General features: G+C 38.1%; 1 protein-coding gene and 1 pseudogene across 1 annotated transcript in view; both read left to right on the top strand.

The window, feature by feature from the left end:
* LOC111161925 (gamma-aminobutyric acid type A receptor gamma3 subunit) overlaps positions 1-23138 on the top strand; it is a 674406-nt gene that overhangs the window by 375250 nt on the left and 276018 nt on the right. The gene's annotated exons all lie outside the window — the stretch shown is intronic.
* Positions 3439-9807, top strand: LOC111161910 (annotated as a pseudogene).

The following is a 23138-nucleotide window of genomic DNA, read 5'->3' as shown; positions in this document are numbered from 1 at the left end:
ATATATATATATATATATATATATATATATATATATATATATATATATATCAATCCTGTACTTCTAACTGTTCAAAAGTTCTTACCCCTGGTGATAGTATCAAGCTTGAATGCTTTACCATAACCTACAAGATTCCTTCTTCCCTCTCTAACTTCACTTCATTCTGTCTTGAAAGTGCATGCTTTACCATTCCTTTTATGGATTTTGTCTCTTTTTCATTCAAAATATAGCTCTATACAACACTAATCTATCTCCTTTATATTTTCATTTTACCAAACTGTAAACTAAAGTCATCCTCAATAACTTGTGTATAGACAATTCAAACACAAAGATCTAGTGTCTATGGATTTTACTCAGAGTTTTAATTGCAAACCAAAAATAGCTTCTTTTACAGTTTTTAGTTACATGATTTAATAATTTCACCTGCAGAACAACACATATGAAAGGAGTAAAATATAGTCATTGTGAGTAAAATGGAAGCCTCTAAAGAGGATCATAATCATCATGACAATAGGATTATCCTCCATATTCCTTCATGGTTACTTGATGAGGAGGGATGTTTGCTAACTCTTCTAGCATTCCATGAGCCCCTCATTCAAGAGTAGCTATGTGCTTGATGAGAAATGGCATCTGGTGGCCAATGTCAGTTGTGCTTCACTTTACTCAATTTCATGAGAAGTTTCTGTGAAGGAAGGAGGATACACTAACTTGTTGTGTTTTTCCTAGGAATTTGGTTATCTACTCAATAACAGTACCTCACATGTACCAAGATAAATTTCAAGTCCACCCCTCCATTTTCTGTGAGCTTCTGATTGTTGATATGATCAGCTTCCTTCTGATGTTGAGATCTGATACCTCTTTCCATATCTCTTTTAATATCTGAAACTGCTATGCTATCGTATCTAGGATATTGCTTTCTATTCCTGATCTTGAATTATTTTTAAATTGTTCTTATAAGATATAATGAAAGATATATATATATATATATATATATATCCATATTTATGGATATATATATATCTTATCTTGTAAGATAAATTGAAAATATATATTAGTGTCCCAGAGATAGTTATCTTTGATCATCCTTTAATTATTTTCCCTGTTGTAGTCTGATATGTCAGAAATTTCTGTTTCTGTTTTTCCTTATCTAGTGCTCCTAACTCCAAGAAACTCATATTCTATACAGAAGCCAAGATTTACTCTTAGCCCTTCTTCACTCTGTACCATGCTCTCCTATTCTATAGGGTAGGGGTTGCAAATGCAATGAAAACACACACACACTCTCACAAAACAAAACAAAACAAACACAAAACAGAGCCACATCAAGAATTTCAGTGAATGACTCTGGTTACCATATGTATTTTTTTCCCTCATAAGTATACAGCAAGAAACACGACTACATGCTTGACAAACAGCAGCTGACATTTAATTTCAGGCTCCAGTGTACAACAGGTCATGGTGGAGATTATGGCAAAGTACATAAATTGCCTGAGAGAGAATCACTTTCAGTGTTTGCCAAATTTTACTTTGATGGAACATAGGAAAGATTTGCTAGGTGTTTTTATTTCTCAAGGAGGAGATTTGCATTTTTATATGAAGGCTTCCAATATTTTTAAAAGTCAACAACAAATTCATTTAAGATTAAATGTATAATTAAAACATTTTGTAGGTTAAAACTTTACTGACCAAATAAAATATATTCATGAGCTGTATAAGCAACAGCACAATCTCTGTATTAGTTTTTTCCTCTGTTTTACATTTCTTTTAAACCGTGTAACTGTTCCCTCTGAGTAGCATTGCGATCTCTTCATTTTCCGAAGTGTTTATTTTCAATTAACACTCCTTGATCTTCTTTTATCATACTAAGAGAAATAAATGCAAACCAAAGATATAATTATACATTTTCTAGGAGTCACATCATTTTTTAAAGTGGGCTTCATGTTCAGCAGGGAGCCCAGTGTGGGACTTGAAATCATGACCCTGAGATTAAGACCTAAGTTGAGATCAAGAGTTGGGCACTTAAAACTATCTGAGCAACTCAGGCATCCCTCTTGAACTCACATTTTAAAAAGTTAAAACAAACATGAAAGTAAATTTAATAATATTTTATTTAACAAAATTTATTAAAATATCATCATTTAAACATGCAATAAATGTGAAAAATAATTAGTGAGATGTTTTAATAAATGAGTATGGGACAGTTTCATAGTGTCTTCAATATCCAATGTGAATTTTATGTTAACCTCGCTTTTTAGTTTGGAGTAGTCACATTTCAATTACTTAATAGTTTACCTACAGCTCATGGCCAACTGTTGTTGGAAACCACAGTCTTAGACTCTCCCAGAGGTTTTCAAACCAGCTATTCATTTCCTTTAAATCTGTGTGATTTGCTTAAAATCATAATGTTCTTGATTCCTCTTTCCTATGTTGCTCCCTGTTTAGGTCGTTTACCTAAATACCTAGGTGTAGTCTGAAACCTATAAGACATTAATAAAAAGAAAAGACATTAATACACCTAAATACCTAGGTGTAGTCTGAAAGCTATAAGAAATAAATTGAAGAAAACACAAATAAATGGAAAAATACTCCATGCTTATGCATTGAAAGAATCAATATTGTTAAAATGTCCACACTACTCAAAGCAATAAGATACAGTGCAATCTCTATCAAAAGTCCAATAGCTTTTGGAAAAAACAGACACAAATCAATGAACAGAATAGAAAGTCCATAAATAGACCCATGCATATATGCTCAATTAATTAATGACAGAGGAACCAAGAATAACAATGGAAAAGACAGTCTCTTCAATAAATGGTACTGGGAAAACATGAAAAAAAAAAAAAAAAAGAAAAATAGTGGACAACTATTTTACACGTACACAAAAATTAACTCAAAAAAGATTAAAGAGGGGTGCCTGGGTGTCTCAGTGGGTTAAGCATCTGCCTTCAGCTCAGGTCATAGTCTTGGGGTCCTGGGGTTGAACCCACATTGGAATCTCTGCTCGACAGGGATCCTGCTTCCCCCTTCTCTCTTTCTGCCTGCCTCTATGCCTCCTTCTGATCTCTGTCAAATAAGTAAATACAAAAATATTTTTTAAAAAAGGATTAGAGATTTAAATATAAGACCTCAAACCATAAAACTCTTAGAAGAAAACATAAGATTTAAGTTCCTTGACATAGGTCTCAGTAATGATATTTATAATTTGATACCAAAACCCAAACTAACTAACTAAATAAATAAATATCTGGGGAAGCAACATACTAAAAGGCTTTTGCACAGCAAAGGAAACAAAAAAAAAAAAGGAAAAAAAAAAAAAAAACAAAGGGCAATGGAAACCAGTTTCAGCTGATCAAATTCCCCAGTTCTGTGGCTATGAAGCTAAAATCATTGCTACTGAATTTGATTGAGACAGTGGTTCAACTGTGTTCCAATCCCATCATGGCTATAGGATCCCTGAGGAATATTGACTTGAAAAAAGAATCTAAAGACATCAATGAGGTTCATGCTCCAAGTTAGGTCTCAGAACCTAGAGGGAGGTTACCATCTGCATCTCATGGTCAGTTGAACTGTATCCTTTCAAGGCAGGAAGGCAGGCTGGTCAGGACTGGAAGATTTCACTTAGCCTTATCACTATCAGGTTCCAGCAACATCTGATTGGCTGTGCAGAGGTACATACAAACCAGAAAGACTTATTTTTAGGAGTCACTAATACCTTCTTTATTACTATGTGTGCAGCAGCCAGAATACAGTCAAATGTATTTTATTCTAAGCCTTTGTTGATGTGACCTGGAGAGGAAACTAAGTACTCTTGGCTCATCCAAATGCTTTCACGACTGGTATGTGTGTCTTAAAATAAGCTGAGTCAAAATTGCTTGTTTCCTGAATGCTGCCCAAGTGCATTAATGAGTTGGGCCTTCTGCCAGGTAGAGCATCCTGGCAGGTGGGGCTGTCTCCCATCCCTTTTGCTTTGGAGGAAAGGAATCACACAGCTCTTTGAAAGTTATTTTCCTTTGTTGGGAGGAGTTAATTACCAAATAGCAGATGGTGCGAAATGCCAGCAGTCATCCTATGTCCTCTGATGCAAATGCTCAGGTGTGAGACTTCCAAAAGGAAACCTATCTTCCATGGGGAGAATGGTGGTTAATTTTACGTATCAATTTGGCCATGCTATGTGTTGCTTGGATAACTGGTAAAACATTATTTCTGGGTGTGTCTGTGAGGGTGTCTTCAGAAGAGAGATTAGCATTTAACTAGTAGACTAAAATAGATTACCCTCTTCAGTGCTGGTACCTTCATCCAGTCCACTGAAAGTCCAAATACAACAGCAAGGCAGAGGATTATGAAATTTGCACTCATTACTCATTACTGTCTTCTCCTGCCCTCAGGCATTGCTTCTCCTGGTTCTGAGGCCTCCAGACTCAGACTGAGACTTACATGATTAGCTCCCAATTGTCAGGTCTATGGACTCAGTCTTACATAGGCATACCTCATTTTATTTCCCTTCACTCATTGTGCTTCACGGATATTGTGTCTTTTTTTTTACACAAATTGAAGGTTTGTGGCAACCCTACATTGAACAAGTCTATTCATGCTATGTTTTCCAACAGCATTTGGTCTTTGCATGTCTCTGTGAATGTTTTGGAAATTCTCACAATATTTCAAACTTTTTCATATTATTATATTTATTATGGTGCTCTGTGCTCTATGATTATGATTCACTGGAAGCTCAGATGATGGTAGCCTTTGCTAATAATACAGTAATTTAAATTAAGGTATGTACATTGTTTTTTTTTTTGGACATACTATTATTGCACACTTCATAAAGTGCAGTTAGAATGAATGCTGGGAAACCAAAAACCGCATTTGACTAGATTTATTGTAATGCTTCCTTTATTGCAGTGAACTGGAACTGAACCTACAATTTCTCCAAGGTATTCTTGCATCACCAGCTCTTTTGAGTCTTCAGCTTATAGATGACAGATCATGGGACCTATTGGCTTCTATAACCGCATGAGCCAATTCCTCTAATAAGTCTTCTCTTATGCTTATGGCCATCTATATCTGTTTATCCTGTTGGTTCAGTTCTTTGAAGAACCCTGACTGATACTGAGAGGAAGTTCCTACCCTCCCAAATACCAAATATGTGGATTCCAGGGTCTCAAATGCCCCAGCATCTGCTTGAATCTACATAATTTGGATGCAGTTAGAATGAACTCTGTGGCATGTCTGGAAGACAAAACTGAGTCTGGCATCCTACACCTCTCAGTGAGAATCAAGACAGCACCCCGGTAACCAGGTTTCCCATCAAGGACCACATCAGGCAACCTATGTGGTGGGTGAGGTGGACATTGTCACATTCTCTCTACCTGTCCCATACTCCTCAAGGGGCTTACCCTACACTTGCCAGCCAGCTCAATTTCCCATGTATTCCTTGATCTCTGCCCTCTCCTGTTCTGTATTGTCTCTACCTTCCCATGTAAACCTTGCTGGGGGGTGGTGGGAGGATGTCCATTGCAGATGGTTATGACCGGTCATGACTTCTACAATGACAGTGATGGTATCTGCAACAGAAATAACAGGGCTTTGGGATATCCTCCATGTAAATATTACCCTCAATGTGGTGGAAACTCATTAAAAATGGTAAACTACTGCTACACATGATTATTATGGCTTCACTGTCCAGTCTTGAAGGTGGGTTATTTTATTCTAGCTTTAGGTAAAGTAAGATGTTCAGAGAGGTTATGGACTTGATCATGGCAGAACAAAGAATGCTTCACTGCAAGAGGTGTTGTGAATTTGAAGGCTGTGCTCTTCTTCTTTTATTTTTTTCTTTTTTCTTCCATAATGACATTCTGCCACTTTCATTTTTTGAAATGATTTTATTGAGATATGATTGACATGTAAAAAGCTGTACATATTTAATGTGTACAACTCAATAAGTTTGGGGGTAAATATAAACCCATGAAACCATTACCAATATGAAGGCCATAAATATATCCATATGTCCCAAAGTTTCCTCCAGCTCCCTTTATTATTTTTCATTGTTTGATAATTGCACTTACATAAGATCTACCCTCTTAGCAGATTTTATGGACATAGTGAAGTATTGTTATCTATAGGCACCATGCTCTAGAGTGGATCTCCAGAATTTATTTATCTTGCATAACTGGAACTTTGCACCCTTTGACCATTACCTCCCTATTTCCTCCTCCCTTGAGACCCTGGAAGCCATCTTCCTACTCTCTGCTACATGTTTGAATATTTTATGTTCCACACATAATTGAGATCCATGCACATTTTGTATTTCTGTGTCTGGTTTATTTCATTTAGCATAATGCCCTCAAGATCCATCCATGTTGTTGTAAATGAAAGGATTTCTTGCTTTTTCAAGACTGTGTAACATTCCATTATGTGTGTGTGTATGTCTGTGTGTGTATATATGTATATATTACAACTACTTTATTCATCCATTGATGAACACTTAGGTTGTTTCCAGTCTTAGCTGTTATGAATAATGTTAAAATGAACATGGGTTGGAAGAGCTCTTTGAGATTTTGATTTCACTTCCTCTGAATACATGCTCAAAAGTGGAATTGCTGGATTGTAAGGTAGTTTTTCTTTTAATTTTCTGAGAAAACTCTGTACTATTTTCCATAGTGGTAGAACTGGTTGACATTCCCACCAACAGAGCACAAGGGTTTCTTTTTCTCCATATCCTAGCCTAATGCTATTTGTTATCTTTTTGATAATAGCCATTTTGACAGGTGTGAGGTAACATACCATTGTCACTTTGATTTGTATTTCTCTGATGATTAGTGATATTGAACATTTTTCATGTACCTGTTGGCCAGCTGTATGTCTTCTTTGAAAAACTGTCTATTCAGGTTCTTTGACCATTTTTTAATCACATTATTTTTCCCTACTGGGTTGTGTGATTTCTTTATATATTTTGGATATTAACCTCTTACCAGATATATGGTTTGTTAATATTTTCTCCCATTTTGTAGATTGCTTTCCATTTTGTTAATTGTGTCCTTTGCTTTACAGAAGTTCTTTGTTTCATATAGTCCCACTATACCCAACCCTGTCACAGTGGATCGCTGGAGGTATCTTGCCTCTTTCCCAAAAGACCTACAATAGGTGGAGGTAAGGAGAATGGTATGGTTGTAGGAAGGTCAAGGAAGTACCAGAGAAGGTGATCTTTCAGCATCCTGAAGATTCTATCATATAGCAGCAAGACCACTTCTCTTGACACCTAAAAGGTATGCAGAAAATGGTCTTGGGTGTGCCTGTATTCAAGTCTGGATCACACAGAGAAGAGTGTGTTTTGTGACTCTTGTGCTGGAATGTACACAGAGGGTGTCTGCACATTCCAAACATGGCATGCCTGTAAAAAAATGAAGTCAAAGCATCGGAGGTCTAGAGTGAAATAGGAGTGAGCTCTCTTCCCACTTTCACCACTTCTCACTGTATAGGTGTTTTCATATTGTCTAACCCTTCTGAACATGATATTCTCATCTATGAAATCATAATAATAATACATACCATATCTGTCACTGAAGATTAAATTAAGTGACAGAATGTATACAATGAGAACCACTTCACAGGGCTCCCCTAGAGGTTAGGAGGGAGTCATCTGATCCTCATTACTATGAAGAACCCTGTGGCAGTAGAGTATTGGGTGCAGAGTCTGTGAGGGAGGGTCTAAGGACATCAAGCAAAGCTTTCTAGTTTAGAATCCCAGCTCCCTGCTCACTCACTATAGAACATCAGGGAACTTCTTATATATCTTTCAACCCCTTTGTTTTTTTAGTTACTAAGTTTTTGTTTTGATACAGTGTTATGTTAATTTCAGGGATACAATATAGTGATTCAACAATTCCATACATTACCTAGTGGTTATCAGGATAAGGGTACTCCTTAATCCCCATCACCTGTGTAACCCACCCTTCCCCTCCATCTGCCCTCTGGTAATGATCAGTTTGTTTTCTATTGTTAAGGGTCTATTTCTTTGTTTTTCTCTCTCTTTTTTTTTCCCTTTGTTTGTTTTGTTTCTTAAATTCCACATATGACTGAAATCACATGGTATTTGTCTTTCTCTGACTGATATATTTTGCTTAACATTATACTCTCTAGCTCCATCAATGCCATTACAAATGTAAAGATTTTATATACTACCCAAAGCAATCTACATATTTAATGAAATCCCTATCAAAATTCCAATAGCATTTTTTACAGAACTGGAACAAACAATCCTAAAATTTGTGTGGAACCATAAAAGACCCCAAACAGCCAAAGCAATTTTGAAAAAGAGAAATAAAACTCGAGGTATCACAATCCCAGATATCAAGATATACTACAGAGCTGTGATAATCAAAACATTGTGGTAATGGCACAAATAGATCAATAGATCAAAATAGGAAACCTAGAAATAAACACATAATTATATGGTCAATTAATCTTCAACAACGGAGGAAAGAATATGCAATGGGAAAAAGACGGTACCTTCAATAAATGGTGTTGGGAAAACTGGTCAAGTACATGCAAAAGAATGAAACTGGACAACTTTTTATACTGTGCAAAAAAATAAATTCAAAATGGATTAAAGACCTAAGTGTGAGACCTGAAACCATAAAAATCCTAGAAGAGAACACGATCAATAATTTCTCTGATCAGCAGTAGTCACATTTCTCTAAATCTCTTTAAACCTCCTTCCTCCCATCTGTAAGCTGAGAATAACAGCAAGTTACTAAATGATGGAAAAGGACTAGAGGCACTCTGTTTAGAGATTTCTAGTTGGTTTGGTCAAGGATGTCAACATCAATAGGACTAGGATAGCAAGAACAAGTGTGAGAGATGTTTGTACATTTTCCCTCTTTCTGTTGGATTTCCCAATGATGTACAACTATAGTAGACACACTCTGCACAGGGAAGGCTTTCTATGGAAAAGGAAAAAGGCTAACTTTCACAGTATTAGCTTTTCTTACTGAGCTCGACTTCTCCTAGTCAGAAGAATCTACCCACCAATGAACACATTTCTGTATATGATTGTCTGCAGACACCAAGCTCTGTGACTGTGTTAAAAATGAAGCCGGTGATATGATGGCCAATCTCCTTTCCCTAGACCATATCAATGACATGTTCACTGAACTGTGCCTTGTTGGTGAGATGTAATTTAAGATTTAAGAAAATCAAGGTTTCAATCTGAGAATACAAAGAAAGTTCATTTTTGGGAAGTGATGGGGAATCTTATCAGTGGCAGTAGTAGTCCAGTTCTCTGTGTTCTGCTGGGGATCAAAAGTACCCCAGTGATTTATGGTACAACTTCATTGAACTACCATATCATGGGGAAAACATCAGTAGTCTGACCATTCTGCCAGTCAAGACCTCACCCCCATCCTGGCCATTACCTCCGCATCAGCACCAATACCACAGACAACTGATGTGAGCACCATGGCATCAAGAGTATGCAGCTGATTCTGCCCAAGTGCACAGCCATAGCATAAACTGATTTGAAGGAGCCACTGAAAGTTGTTGGTGTTGCCAAGATGCTTGATCCATCAAAAGCAAATTCTGCAAAAATAACAAGGTCAGAAAACCTACATGTTTCTTACATCTTGCAAAAAGCAAAACTTCAAGTCAGCAAAGATGGAACCAAAGCTTCAGCAACAACAACTGGGAATCTAATCACAAGGTCATTACTTCCTTGTTCATTGTAACCAGATTTTTTTTTTTTTTTTTTTACATTTCATCTAACATTATCCCACAAGTGTTGTCTTATTCTTGGGGCAGACAAACAAACCCTGAAGAGTACACAAAAGAAACCAAGCAAAGCACAGACTGCTTGGTTATGAAGAAGGATTGTTTTCCTCCTTTTTTTTATAGTTCTGTTACATATTTTTTATACAGTATTTTCTTTCTTAAAACAAATTCTTAGGAAGAGATACTCAAAGATACAAACATTGCTGCTCTGGGATTTATTTTTAGGGGAAAACAGGTCAGGACAGCTGGAACAGTGTAATGGAGAAATGAAGAGGAAGACTTCAAAATACCTAAGTGATGCCTTAAGCTAATGAACAGTTACCTACGTCAACAATCCACTTGAGTATTTACCCACCAGTTCAGAATTTTTGTTTTATTTTATTTCTACATTTGGCTTTCCAGAAGAAATTTAATGAGTGTGGTGGGGGCAGGAGAGACAGCTAATAGTTGTTTCCAATTTTATGGAAAAAAATTATTTTCCTTTAAAACCTTTTCCCCTAACAAAGTCTTGATAGAAACGTTATCTGAGTGAATAGAAATTGTGAAATCTCTATTCTCTTTGTGTTTTATTGTTTTATATAACGTATATATTCTCTAAAATAAGTCTTAAACACTTTCTGAATTTTAAAAATACAGTATGAACCATACTGAATATGAGGGAAACCCTGGTCTCTTCCCTGCTCAGACCTATTCACAGGCTGGGGTAGAGGGATTGTGGCCTAATGTTAAGCATAGACCTCCATGCTCGAACATGGGAATCTTCAATGTATCCCTAACACTTACGTAGGTGCACTTAGTATGTGCCAGACACTATTCTGAGCAATTACGATCATCACTCCATTTGATCCTTAAAGTGACTTTCATAGCTGTGGAAATCCAGCAAGAGAAATGAGGTCATCTACTACATCACCAGGGGTCTTTATTTTTTTTTTAAGATTTTATTTATTTATTTGACAGAGATCACAAGCAGGCAGAGAGGCAGGCAGAGAGAGAGGAGGAAGCAGGCTCCTTGCTGAGCAGAGAGCCCGATGCGGGGCTCGATCCCAGGACTCTGAGATCATGACCCGAGCCAAAGGCAGCGGCTTAACCCACTGAGCCACGCAGGCGTCCCATCACCAGGGGTCTTAATCAAGCACATTGGTTATTGATTCTGTGCTCTTTATTATTATTATTATTACTTCTATTATTATTATTGGTAGAGGAGAGGTGGAGCAAAAACAGATATCCAGGTCATAAGATATGAGATGTATTTTGGTGCAGTATGGCTTTATCCCAATAAACTATTTAAGGCAAAAATAAACACACGCACACACACACAGACACACACACACACACACAGAGTATGTTTTATCTTTGACACTTGTGTCAACTTCTAACCATATTGGAGTTAGAAAAATTATTAGGGAAATGTCACTGCTGCTATAACGATGTATGAAATGTCTGAGCATGTTGGCTGATTTTCAGAGTTTTAAGAGGCAATGCTTCAATCTCCCAAAGTAATTAATTCAGAAGAGGAGTAAATGCCAGTTAGTAAATCTCAGTGTCAGTGTGTCTGGGTCCTGCCACTGCTGAATTACAGCAAAGGGTGCATCTAGTTCTCTGGGTTGATGCCACACCCAGCACCAAGCAGTGGCACAAGAGCAGTGACGGATCTTCTTTTGTGCATGTGTTTCCTGTCAGTGTGCAGGGAAGCACATTTTGAACCCCATTCCTACCTGCCAAACCCCCTTTTACAGATGAGAAGACTGAGTTTTACATAAATAATAAAACCTCAGGTTCAAGGTCATACATTTAGTGCATGGTAGTTAAAATCAACACTTGTTTTTTCCCAAATCCAGGCTTTTCTCTAACAGACCAGCCTTTACCTTGGCAGTTATTACCTAAATAGAGCGAATGTCAAGGCAAATGACCCCTTGGAGGACATTCTGGAAATGTATTATCTGTCGTTTCCATCCATACTCTGAACACTGCCTCCCTGATGGATAATTGAAAGGCATGAACCTGCATGCAGAACATGACACAGCTACTGCTTCTATTTCCCCCAAACATTCCAGACGGAAAAGGAACTTGGAAATGTAAATCTTGGGGTATTCCTAGGGAAAGGATGCATTTTTCAAAGGAGAACCTGGCACATTCTTTATCAAAGCTTTGTGGATGTGATTTGTAAACAGCTTGTTAAATGGTACTAGGAATTCCTTGGGGCTTCTCTCCCCTCCATTTGCCTTTGTTCCACTGAGTGAAGCAAGATGGGGAGCCTGCCTTCTAGATCCTAATTCAGAGGACTCTTTCTGAAACAGGTGAGCCATGGACAGAAAGCAGCACTTTTACTCACCTGCTTCTTCCCTGTGGCTGGGCTCTTGGGAAGCTTCACACTGGTTCCTACTACTCTGCTTAGGGGTTTAAGTGCATCTCAGCAAGGGTGTGTGGACAGTTCTAGGATTTTCTGAGCCATAACAAGTTGGGTGCTCTCAGTGAGCAACAGCAAAATAGAGTAAACTGTGAACACAGAACTTCCACAAAAAATATTTTGAATTTCCTGCCTGTCTACTATAAAACTTGTCTTTTTCTCCTTTAAATTCTCCTGCCCTTTAAACTGTCCAATGATAGTTTGCATAGTGCCACTAACTTATCTCACCTTCATAGATAAATATGAAAAAGGAAGGAGAAATCTGGACTTAGAGCTTGACTTTTTCATTATTTAGGAAAAGTTGCTGTGATTCATTTCACTTGTCTACTGATAAACCTGTTTAATAGGTGTAAAAAGATGATGGAGTGCAGAAGACCCTAGGGTCTTCAGTTATGAAATGAAAGAATGTCTGGGAAAAGTGCTTTGTTGTCACTTTAACAACATGAAAAGATGAAAATAGGTAATCTGTAAACCATGTAACTTCCCCTGCTGGGCCAATGAAGCCAGAATGTAATTGGAAAGAAAGACTATGCATTTTGGTTATAAACTGCTCTTTCTGTACACTGAGTCATTATTAAAAAAAACAAAAACAAAAACAAAAACTGAACTTGTTGAGTTTTGGAGGTTAGGGATCATGTTTTCTGTGAGCTATGAAATACCTGTTCACAGTAGGTGCTTAACAGATATTTAATCTGTGTAGATAGCTGGCTAAGGTCAACTATGTATATTAACAACTCAAGATGATGTAGCCCAGGGGGGAGGAGTCATGATGGCGGAGAAGTAGCAGGCTGAGACTACTTCAGGTAGCAGGAGATCAGCTAGATAGCTTATCTAAAGATTGCAAACACCTACAAATCCAACGGGAGATCGAAGAGAAGAAGAACAGCAACTCTAGAAACAGAAAATCAACCACTTTCTGAAAGGTAGGACGGGCGGAGAAGTGAATCCAAAGCGACGGGAAGATAGACCGCGGGGGGAGGGGCCGGCTCCCGGCAAGCAGCAGAGCAACGGAGCACAAAATCGGGACTTTTAAAAGTCTGTTCCGCTGAGGGACATCACTCCAGAGGCTTAACCGGGGTGAAGCCCACGCAGGGTCAGCGTGGCCTCAGGTCCCGCAGGGTCACAGAAGGATCAGGGGTGTCTGAGTGTTGCAGAGCTTACAGGTATTAGAAAAGGGAAGCCGGCTACAGAGACAGAGCCGAGGAGTAAGCTCTAAGCTCGGGGTTACCTTGAACCGGTCGCAGGCTCGGTCAGCTCGGAGCGCGGCCGGAGGCAGGGTGACGGGAGTAAATCGGCGCTGTTCTCTGAGGGCGCACTGAGGAGTGGGGCCCCGGGCTCTCAGCTCCTCCGGGCCAGAGACCGGGAGGCCGCCATCTTCATTCCCGCCCTCCGGAACTCTACGGAAAGCGCTCAGGGAACAAAAGCTCCCGAAAACCCGAGCGGATGACTCAGCCCAGCCCCTGGTAAGGGCGGTGCAACTCCGCCTGGGGCAAAGACACTTGAGAATCACTACAACAGGCCCCTCCCCCAGAAGATCAACAAGAAGCCCAGCCAGGACCAAGTTCACCTACCAAGGAGTACAGTTTCAATACCAAGGAGAGCAGCGGAATTCCAAAGGAGGAGAAAGCAAAGCACGGAACTCATGGCTTTCTCCCCATGATTCTTTAGCCTTGGAGTTAATTTAATTTTTTTTCTTTTTCAATTTATTTTTCTTCTTCTGCTAAATTTTTTTAAGTTTTACCCTTTTCTTTTTTAACGTTTTTTAACTAGTTTAATATATATATATAGTTTTTCCTTTTTATATTTTTTCTTTATTGGTTTTCTTTTTTTAATTGTTTCTTTTTTTTTTTTTTCTTTCTGAACCTTTTTATCCCCTTTCTCCCCCCTCACGACTTGGGATCTCTTCTGATTTGGCTAAAGCTTATTTTCCTGGGGTTGTTGCCACCCTTTTAGTATTTTACTTGCTCCTTCATATACTCTTATCTGGACAAAATGACAAGGCGGAAAAATTCACCACAAAAAAAAGAACGAGGCAGTACCAAAGGCTAGGGACCTAATCAATACAGACATTGGTAATATGTCAGATCTAGAGTTCAGAATGACGATTCTCAGGGTTCCAGCCAGGCTTGAAAAAGGCATGGAAGATATTAGAGAAACCCTCTCGGGAGATATAAAAGCCCTTGCTGGAGAAATAAAGAACTAAAATCTAACCAAGTTGAAATAAAAAAAGCTATTAATGAGGTGCAATAAAAAATGGAGGCTCTCACTGCTAGGATAAATGAGGCAGAAGAAAGAACTAGCGATACAGAAGAACAAATGACAGGGAATAAAGAAGCTGAGCAAAAGAGGGACAAACAGCTACTGGACCACGAGGGGAGAATTCGAGAGATAAGTGACACCATAAGACGAAACAACATTAGAATAATTGGGATTCCAGAAGAAGAGGAAACAGAGAGGGGAGCAGAAGGTATATTGGAGAGAATTATTGGAGAGAATTTCCCCAATATGGCAAAGGGAACAAGCATCAAAATCCAGGAGATTCAGAGAACCCCCCTCAAAATCAAGAATAGGTCCACACCCCGTCACCTAATAGTAAAATTTACAAGTCTTAGTGACAAAGAGAAAATCCTGAAAGCAGCCCGGGAAAAGAAGTCTGTAACATACAATGGTAAAAATATTAGATTGGCAGCAGACTTATCCACAGAGACCTGGCAGGCCAGAAAGAGCTGGCATGAAATATTCAGAGCACTAAATGAGAAAAACATGCAGCTGAGAATACTATATCCAGCTAGTCTACCATTGAAAATAGAAGGAGAGATTAAAAGCTTCCAGGACAAACTAAAACTGAAAGAATTTGCAAACACCAATCAGCTCTACAGGAAATATTGAAAGGGGTCCTCTAAGCAAAGAGAGACCCTAAAACTAGTAGATCAGAAAGGAACAGAGACAATATACAGTAACAGTCACCTTACAGGCAATACAATGGCACTAAATTCATATCTCTCAATAGTTACCCTGAATGTTAATGGGCTAAATGCCCCAATCAAAAGACATAGGGTATCAGAATGGATAAAAAAACAAAACCCATCTATATGTTGCCTACAAGAAACTCATCTTAAACCCGAAGACACCTCCAGATTTAAAGTGAGGGGGTGGAAAACAATTTACCATGCTAATGGACATCAGAAGAAAGCAGGAGTGGCAATCCTTATATCAGATCAATTAGATTTTAAGCCAAAGACTATCATAAGAGATGAGAAAGGACACTATATCATACTCAAAGGATCTGTCCAACATGAAGATCTAACAATTTTAAATATCTATGCTCCTAACGTGGGAGCAGCCAACTATATAAACCAATTAATAACAAAATCAAAGAAACACATCAACAATAATACAATAATAGTAGGGGACTTTAACACTCCCCTCACTGAAATGGACAGATCATCCAAGCAAAAGATCAACAAGGAAATCAAGGCCTTAAATGACACACTGGACCAGATGGATATCACAGATCTTTTCAGAATGTTTCATCCCAAAGCAACAGAATACACATACTTCTCTAGTGCACATGGAACATTCTCCAGAATAGATCATCACATCCTCGGTCCTAAATCAGGTCTCAACCGGTATCAAAAGATTGGGATCATTCCCTGCATATTTTCAGACCACAATGCTCTGAAGCTAGAACTCAATCACAAGAGGAAATTTGGAAAGAACCCAAATACATGGAGACTAAACAGCATCCTTCTAAAGAATGAATGGGTCAACCAGGAAATTAAGGAAGAGTTGAAAAAATTCATGGAAACAAATGATAATGAAAAGACAACGGTTCAAAATCTGTGGGACACAACAAAGGCAGTCCTGAGAGGAAAATATATAGCAGTACAAGCCTTTCTCAAGAAACAAGAAAGCTCTCAGGTACACAACCTAACCCTACACCTAAAGGAGCTGGAGAAAGAACAAGAAAGAAACCCTAAACCCAGCAGGAGAAGAGAAATCATAAAGATCAGAGCAGAAATCAATGAAATAGAAACCAAAAAAACAATAGAACAAATCAACGAAACTAGGATCTGGTTCTTTGAAAGAATTAACAAGATTGATAAACCCCTGGCCAGACTTACCAAAAAGAAAAGAGAAAGGACCCAAATAAATAAAATCATGAATGAAAGAGGAGAGATCACAACGAACACCAAAGAAATACAGACAATTATAAGAACATACTATGAGCAACTCTACGCCAACAAATTTGACAATCTGGAAGAAATGGATGCATTCCTAGAGACATATAAACTACCACAACTGAACCAGGAAGAAATAGAAAGCCTGAACAGACCCATAACCAGTAAGGAGATTGAAACAGTCATCAAAAATCTCCAAACAAACAAAAGCCCAGGGCCAGACAGCTTCCCGGGGGAATTCTACCAAACATTTAAAGAAGAACTAATTCCTATTCTCCTGAAACTGTTCCAAAAAATAGAAATGGAAGGAAAACTTCCAAACTCATTTTATGAGGCCAGCATCACCTTGATCCCAAAACCAGACAAGGATCCCATCAAAAAAAGAACTACAGACCAATATCCTTGATGAACACAGATGCAAAAATTCTCACCAAAATACTAGCCAATAGGATTCAACAGTACATTAAAAGGATTATTCACCACGACCAAGTGGGATTTATTCCAGGGCTGCAAGTTTGGTTCAACATCCGCAAATCAATCAATGTGATACAACGCATTAATAAAAGAAAGAACAAGAACCATATGATACTCTCAGTAGATGCTGAAAAAGCATTTGACAAAGTACAGCATCCCTTCCTGATCAAAACTCTTTAAAGTGTAGGGATAGAGGGCACATACCTCAATGTTATCAAAGCCATCTATGAAAAACCCACTGCAAATATCATTCTCAATGGAGAAAAACTGAAAGCTTTTCCGCTAAGGTCAGGAACACGGCAGGGATGTCCGTTATCACCACTGCTATTCAACATAGTACTAGAAGTCCTAGCCTCAGCAATCAGACAACAAAAGGAAATTAAAGGCATCCAAATCGGCAAAGAAGAAGTCAAACTATCACTCTTCGCAGATGATATGATACTATATGTGGAAAACCCAAAAGACTCCACTCCAAAACTGCTAGAACTTGTACAGGAATTCAGTAAAGTGTCAGGATATAAAATCAATGCACAGAAATCAGTTGCATTTCTCTACACCAACAACAAGACAGAAGAAAGAGAAATTAAGGAGTCCATCCCATTTACAGTTGCACCCAGAACTCTAAGATACCTAGGAATAAACGTAACCAAAGAGGCTAAGAATCTATACTCAGAAAAATATAAAGTACTCATGAAAGAAATTGAGGAAGACACAAAGAAATGGAAAAATATTCCATGCTCCTGGATTGGAAGAAAAACATTGTGAAAATGTCTATGCTACCTATAGCAATCTACACATTTAATGCAATTCCTATCAAAGTACCATCCATTTTTTTCAAAGAAATGGAACAAATAATCCTAAAATTTATATGGAACCAGAAAAGACCTCGAATAGCCAAAGGAATATTGAAAAAGAAAGCCAAAGTTGGTGGCATCACAATTCTGGACTCCAAGCTCTATTACAAAGCTGTCATCATCAAGACAGCATGGTACTGGCACAAAAAACAGACACATAGATCAATGGAACAGAATAGAGAGCCCAGAAATAGACCCTCAACTCTATGGTCACCTAATCTTCGACAAAGCAGGAAAGAATATCCAATGGAAAAAAGACAGCCTCTTCAACAAATGGTGTTGGGAAAATTGGACAGCCACATGCAGAAAAATGAAATTGGACCATTTCCTTACACCACACACGAAAATAGACTCAAAATGGATGAAGGACCTCAATGTGAGAAAGGAATCCATCAAAATCCTTGAGGAGAACACAGGCAGCAACCTCTTCGACCTCAGCCGCAGCAACATCTTCCTAGGAACATCGCCAAAGGCAAGGGAAGCAAGGGCAAAAATGAACTATTGGGATTTCATCAAGATCAAAAGCTTTTGCACAGCCAAGGAAACAGTTAACAAAACCAAAAGACAACTGACAGAATGGGAGAAGATATTTGCAAATGACATATCGGATAAAGGGCTAGTGTCCAAAATCTATAAAGAACTTAGCAAACTCAACACCCAAAGAACAAATAATCCAATCAAGAAATGGGCAGAAGACATGAACAGACATTTCTGCAAGGAAGACATCCAGATGGCCAACAGACACATGAAAAAGTGCTCCACATCACTCGGCATCAGGGAAATACAAATCAAAACCACAATGAGATACCACCTCACACCAGTCAGAATGGCTAAAATTAACAAGTCAGGAAATGACAGATGCTGGCGAGGATGCGGAGAAAGGGGAACCCTCCTACACTGTTGGTGGGAATGCAAGCTGGTGCAACCACTCTGCAAAACAGCATGGAGGTTCCTCAAAATGTTGAAAATAGAACTACCCTATGACCCAGCAATTGCACTGCTGGGTATTTACCCTAAAGACATAAACGTAGTGATCCGAAGGGGCACGTGCACCCGAATGTTTATAGCAGCAATGTCTACAATAGCCAAACTATGGAAAGAACCTAGATGTCCATCAACAGACGAATGGATAAAGAAGATATGGTATATATACACAATGGAATACTATGCAGCCATCAAAAGAAATGAAATCTTGCCATTTGTGACGACGTGGATGGAACTAGAGGGTATCATGCTTAGCGAAATAAGTCAATGGGAGAAAGACAACTATCATATGATCTCCCTGATATGAGGGAGAGGAGATGCAACATGGGGGGTTAAGGGGGTAGGAGAAGAGTAAATGAAACAAGATGGGATTGGGAGGGAGACAAACCATAGGTGACTCTCAATCTCACAAAACAAACTGAGGGTTAATTGGGGGAGGGGGGTTGGGGGGTGGGATTATGGACATTGGGGAGGGTATGTACTATGGTGAGTGCTGTGAAGTGTGTAAACCTGGCGATTCACAGACCTGTACCCCTGGGATTAAAAATATATTATATGTTTATAAAAAATAAAATTAAAAAAAAAAAAAGATTATGTAGCCCCCATAATGCCTCATTTTGGGAATACCATTCATTGGTCTAAGTGGGTGGTGAGCTCAGTAATGACAACATATGCTGCTCTTACTAAAGAACATTGCCCATCCACAAATTCTAAAATCTCTTCTCAAACAAGAAGAGACATAGGAAATCTCTGTAATTTTGTCTCAGTTTGGCTGTGAAGCTAAAACTGTTCCAAAAAGTAAAATCTATTAAAACAAACAAACAATAACAACAATAACAACAACAACAACAACAAAACAAGTCTGAGGGAGAGAATCCAAAGAAGAGACAAACGGGAAGCAAATCTTCTCCCAAGGATTTGCACTGGGACCTTGTTGGAGCAGGTGTGGTGGCAGTTTTCCAGATAGTGGAAAATTCTCTGAGCTGACCTGGGCCACAGTTGGTTTATCATTGGCATACAAGCAGGAAGCACCTGGTCAGAATCCAAATGGGCAAAAACTTGGTTAGTTTTTTCAAGCAGGAAACAACCCTATGGGTATAGGTGACCAAGTCTCATTGGAAGTCCCAGAGAGGAAGTCTCGGCTTCAGTGGCTGCTAAATGGCTGTGTGATATAAGGCCTGTGTCAGATGTTTCTTGACACACTGATGAAGTGCAGGTAGACCCAGGAACATGGATGGATTCATGGAGGAGGACAAGGCATCAGGAACTGGTCGCTGAAAGATTAGCACAAAAGTTGGGGTGTACAGTGTGTCTACCGAGAGAACTAACTGCATTGAAGTGGTAAGCAGGCCAGAACTGGGACAGCAGATTCACAAAGGATTGCATGCTCTGAGTGTATACTGTATAGCAGAAGGAAGAAAAAGCCAAAAGATGCCCACTCAAACTAGGAAAAGAAGTCCTATTCTTTTTTAGTTTCTTTCCTATGCCCTGTACTGACAATAGTTAACACCATACCAGCTGTAAAGGATAATTGTTGACAGGGGTCCAGGTCTGTCATCACAGAGCAGGTAGTAGAGGGCGAATTTATAGCTATAAGGTAATACATTTATAAATGCAAATAACTATCAAGCGCATATTATTTTAAATATATCTTGAATTTGTGTATTAATTTCCTTTCCTCTATATAGTGATTCTTTAAACTTTCACTAACACTCAGATTTAAAATCTGTTCTCTACTGATTCAACTAAATCACCTACCAAAATAGGAAATGTGAATCATTCTTCTTCTTCAAAATATTTCAAAAATTACTCATTCATAAGTGAACTTCAAATTTATTTATCTAGAAAAGAGAAAGAAAGAAAATAAGGAAGAAAGAAAGAAAAATGGAGGGAGGGAGGAAGAAAGAGAAAGAAAGGAAGAGAAGAAGGAAGGAAGGAGGAAAGGGAGGAAGAAAGGAAAAATGGAGAGAGAGACAAAGACCAAGAGAGGGAGGGAGAAAGTTGACAGTCAAAGAGCACTCTTCATCAATTTTCATTGTTCGGGAATAGAATCAAAACAATCCTATTATTCTTTATGTGAGCATGAACAGAGGACTTGGTAAAGTTTAAGTACCAAGTGAACTACATTCTATACCTTTGGACACATTTCCTTTCTTTGGATGACCAAGAAGTGGAGAATATCAGATAACTCTATACATTTTCATGTTTCATTGTAGCCGGGGGGAGGCTGTAGAATTGAATATGATGTATATCTTTTGAGCTTGAATAAAAAGGAAAATAGTTATGGTAAAAGGGAGTATTTGTTTCAAGAATCTATACATATCTTTGACACATATCTTATATCAAGTGGTGTATTTCCTGAGAACTTAGATTTCAGGTCATCATCTCATGAAATACATGCTCTGTACTGAGAGGACCAGGAGTGAAGAGCATCATGACTGTTCTCAAATTGTTGGCTTATTCTTTTTTTAAGCTTTTATTTAAATTCCTGTTAGTTAACGAGCAGTGTAATATTAGTTTCAGTCATACAATATAGTGATTCAGCACTTCCATACAACATCCAGTGTGCAATCACAAATGCCTTTCTTAATCCACATTACTAATTTAACCCATCCCTTACCCACCATCCTTCTATAGCTGAGAGCCTATTTCTTGGTTTGCCACTCTCTTTTATTTTTCAACCTTTGCTCATTTGTTTCTTTTTTCTTTCTTTTTATTATGTTCAGTTAGCCACTGTTTAATACATCATTAGTTTTTGATGTAGTGTTCAGGGATTCATTAGTTACATAAAACACCCAGGGCTCATCACAACATGTGCCCTCCTTAATACTCATCACCCTGTTTCCCCATCTTTCCACCTCCTCCACTCTGAAACCCTCAGTTTGTTTCCTGGAGTCCATAACCTCTCATTGTTCATCTCCCTGTCTGATTTCTCCCCCGTCAGATTTCCCTCCTTTCCCCTGTGATCCTCTGTGCTATTGCTTATGTTCCCTGCTAGTTCCATCCATGTCGATGCAAATTGTAGGTATTCATCATTTCTGATGGCTGAATAATATTCTATTGCATATACATACCACATCTTTATCCATTTGTTTCTTAAATTTCATATATGAGTGAGATCATATGGTATTTGTCTTTCCCCAACTGACTTATTCTAGTTACCATAATACTCTCTAAATCCATCCATATCATTGCAAATAGAAAGATTTGATTCTATTCTATGGTTGAGTAATATTTCATATATAGTCCCACATTGAGTGCATAAATATTTATAATTGTTAAATCTTCCGGGGCACCTGGGTGGCTCAGTGGGTTAAAGCCTCTGCCTTCAGCTCAGGTCATGATCTCAGGGTCCTCGGATCAAGCCCCGCATCGGGCTCTCTGATCAGTGGGGAGCCTGCTTCCTCTTCTCTCTGACTGCCTTTCCGCCTACTTGTGATCTCTGTCGAATAAATAAATAAAATCTTTAAATCTTCCTGTTACTATTACATAGTGTCCTCTTTTTCTATTGTTACAGTCTTTGTTTCAAAGTCTAGTCTGTCTGATATATGATTTTCTACTCTACCTTTCTTTTGTCTTCCATTTGCATGATAAATATTTTTCCATTTCCTCACTTTCAATCAGCAGGTGTCTTTAAGTCTACAATGTGTCTCTCGTAGACAGCATAAAGATGGGTCTTTTTTTCATCCATTCTGACATCTTATGTCTTTTGATTAGAGAGTTTAGACCATTTACATTCACAGTAATTGTTATTAGATACATATTTATTACCATCTGATAAGCTATTTTTTGGTTGTTTCTGGAGATTTTCTCTGATCCATCCTTATCTTTCTTACATATTTTGTTGTTAATTGATTGTGAAAATGATATATTTGGATTTCCTTCTCCTTTTTCTTTGCATTTTCATTATATGGTATATGCATTTTCATTATATGATATATGGTTACCATTAGTTTTGTATATAATCTCTTCTGCAAATACCAGTCTATATTAAGTTGACAGTCATTTAAGTTTGAACCTATTCTTTTCTCCTCTTCTTCTCATATTTTAGGTATATGTTATATTTTAATATCCTTTTTATAAGTTCCTTGACTGATTTTTTAAAGAAATATTTATTTTTACTTCTTTTGTGATTCCTGCCTTTATAATGTCATTTTTGGTCCTCCCTTTCCACCCAGAGCCCCATGTAATATTTCTTGCAGGGTTGATCTAGTGGTCACAAACTCCTTTATTTACTTCTTTCTTTCTTTCTTTCTTTCTTTAGTTTGCCTGGGAAATGCTTTATCTCTCCTATTCTGAACAATAACCTTGCTGAATCAAGTATTCTTGGGTGTAGATTTTTCCTCTTTAGCACTTCGAATATATCATGCCACTCCCATCTGGATTGCTTTGTTTCTGTTGAGAAATGTCCAGCTACCATTATGTGTTATTTCTTGTAAGTTAAGGACTTCCTCTTGCTTTTTCTTTTCTTTTCTT

This window comes from Enhydra lutris, unplaced genomic scaffold (genome assembly GCF_002288905.1).
Source record: "Enhydra lutris kenyoni isolate GAN:26980312 unplaced genomic scaffold, ASM228890v2 scaffoldscaffold87, whole genome shotgun sequence".
Lineage (NCBI taxonomy): Eukaryota > Metazoa > Chordata > Mammalia > Carnivora > Mustelidae > Enhydra > Enhydra lutris.
This window is presented reverse-complemented; position numbering and strand designations above follow the sequence as displayed.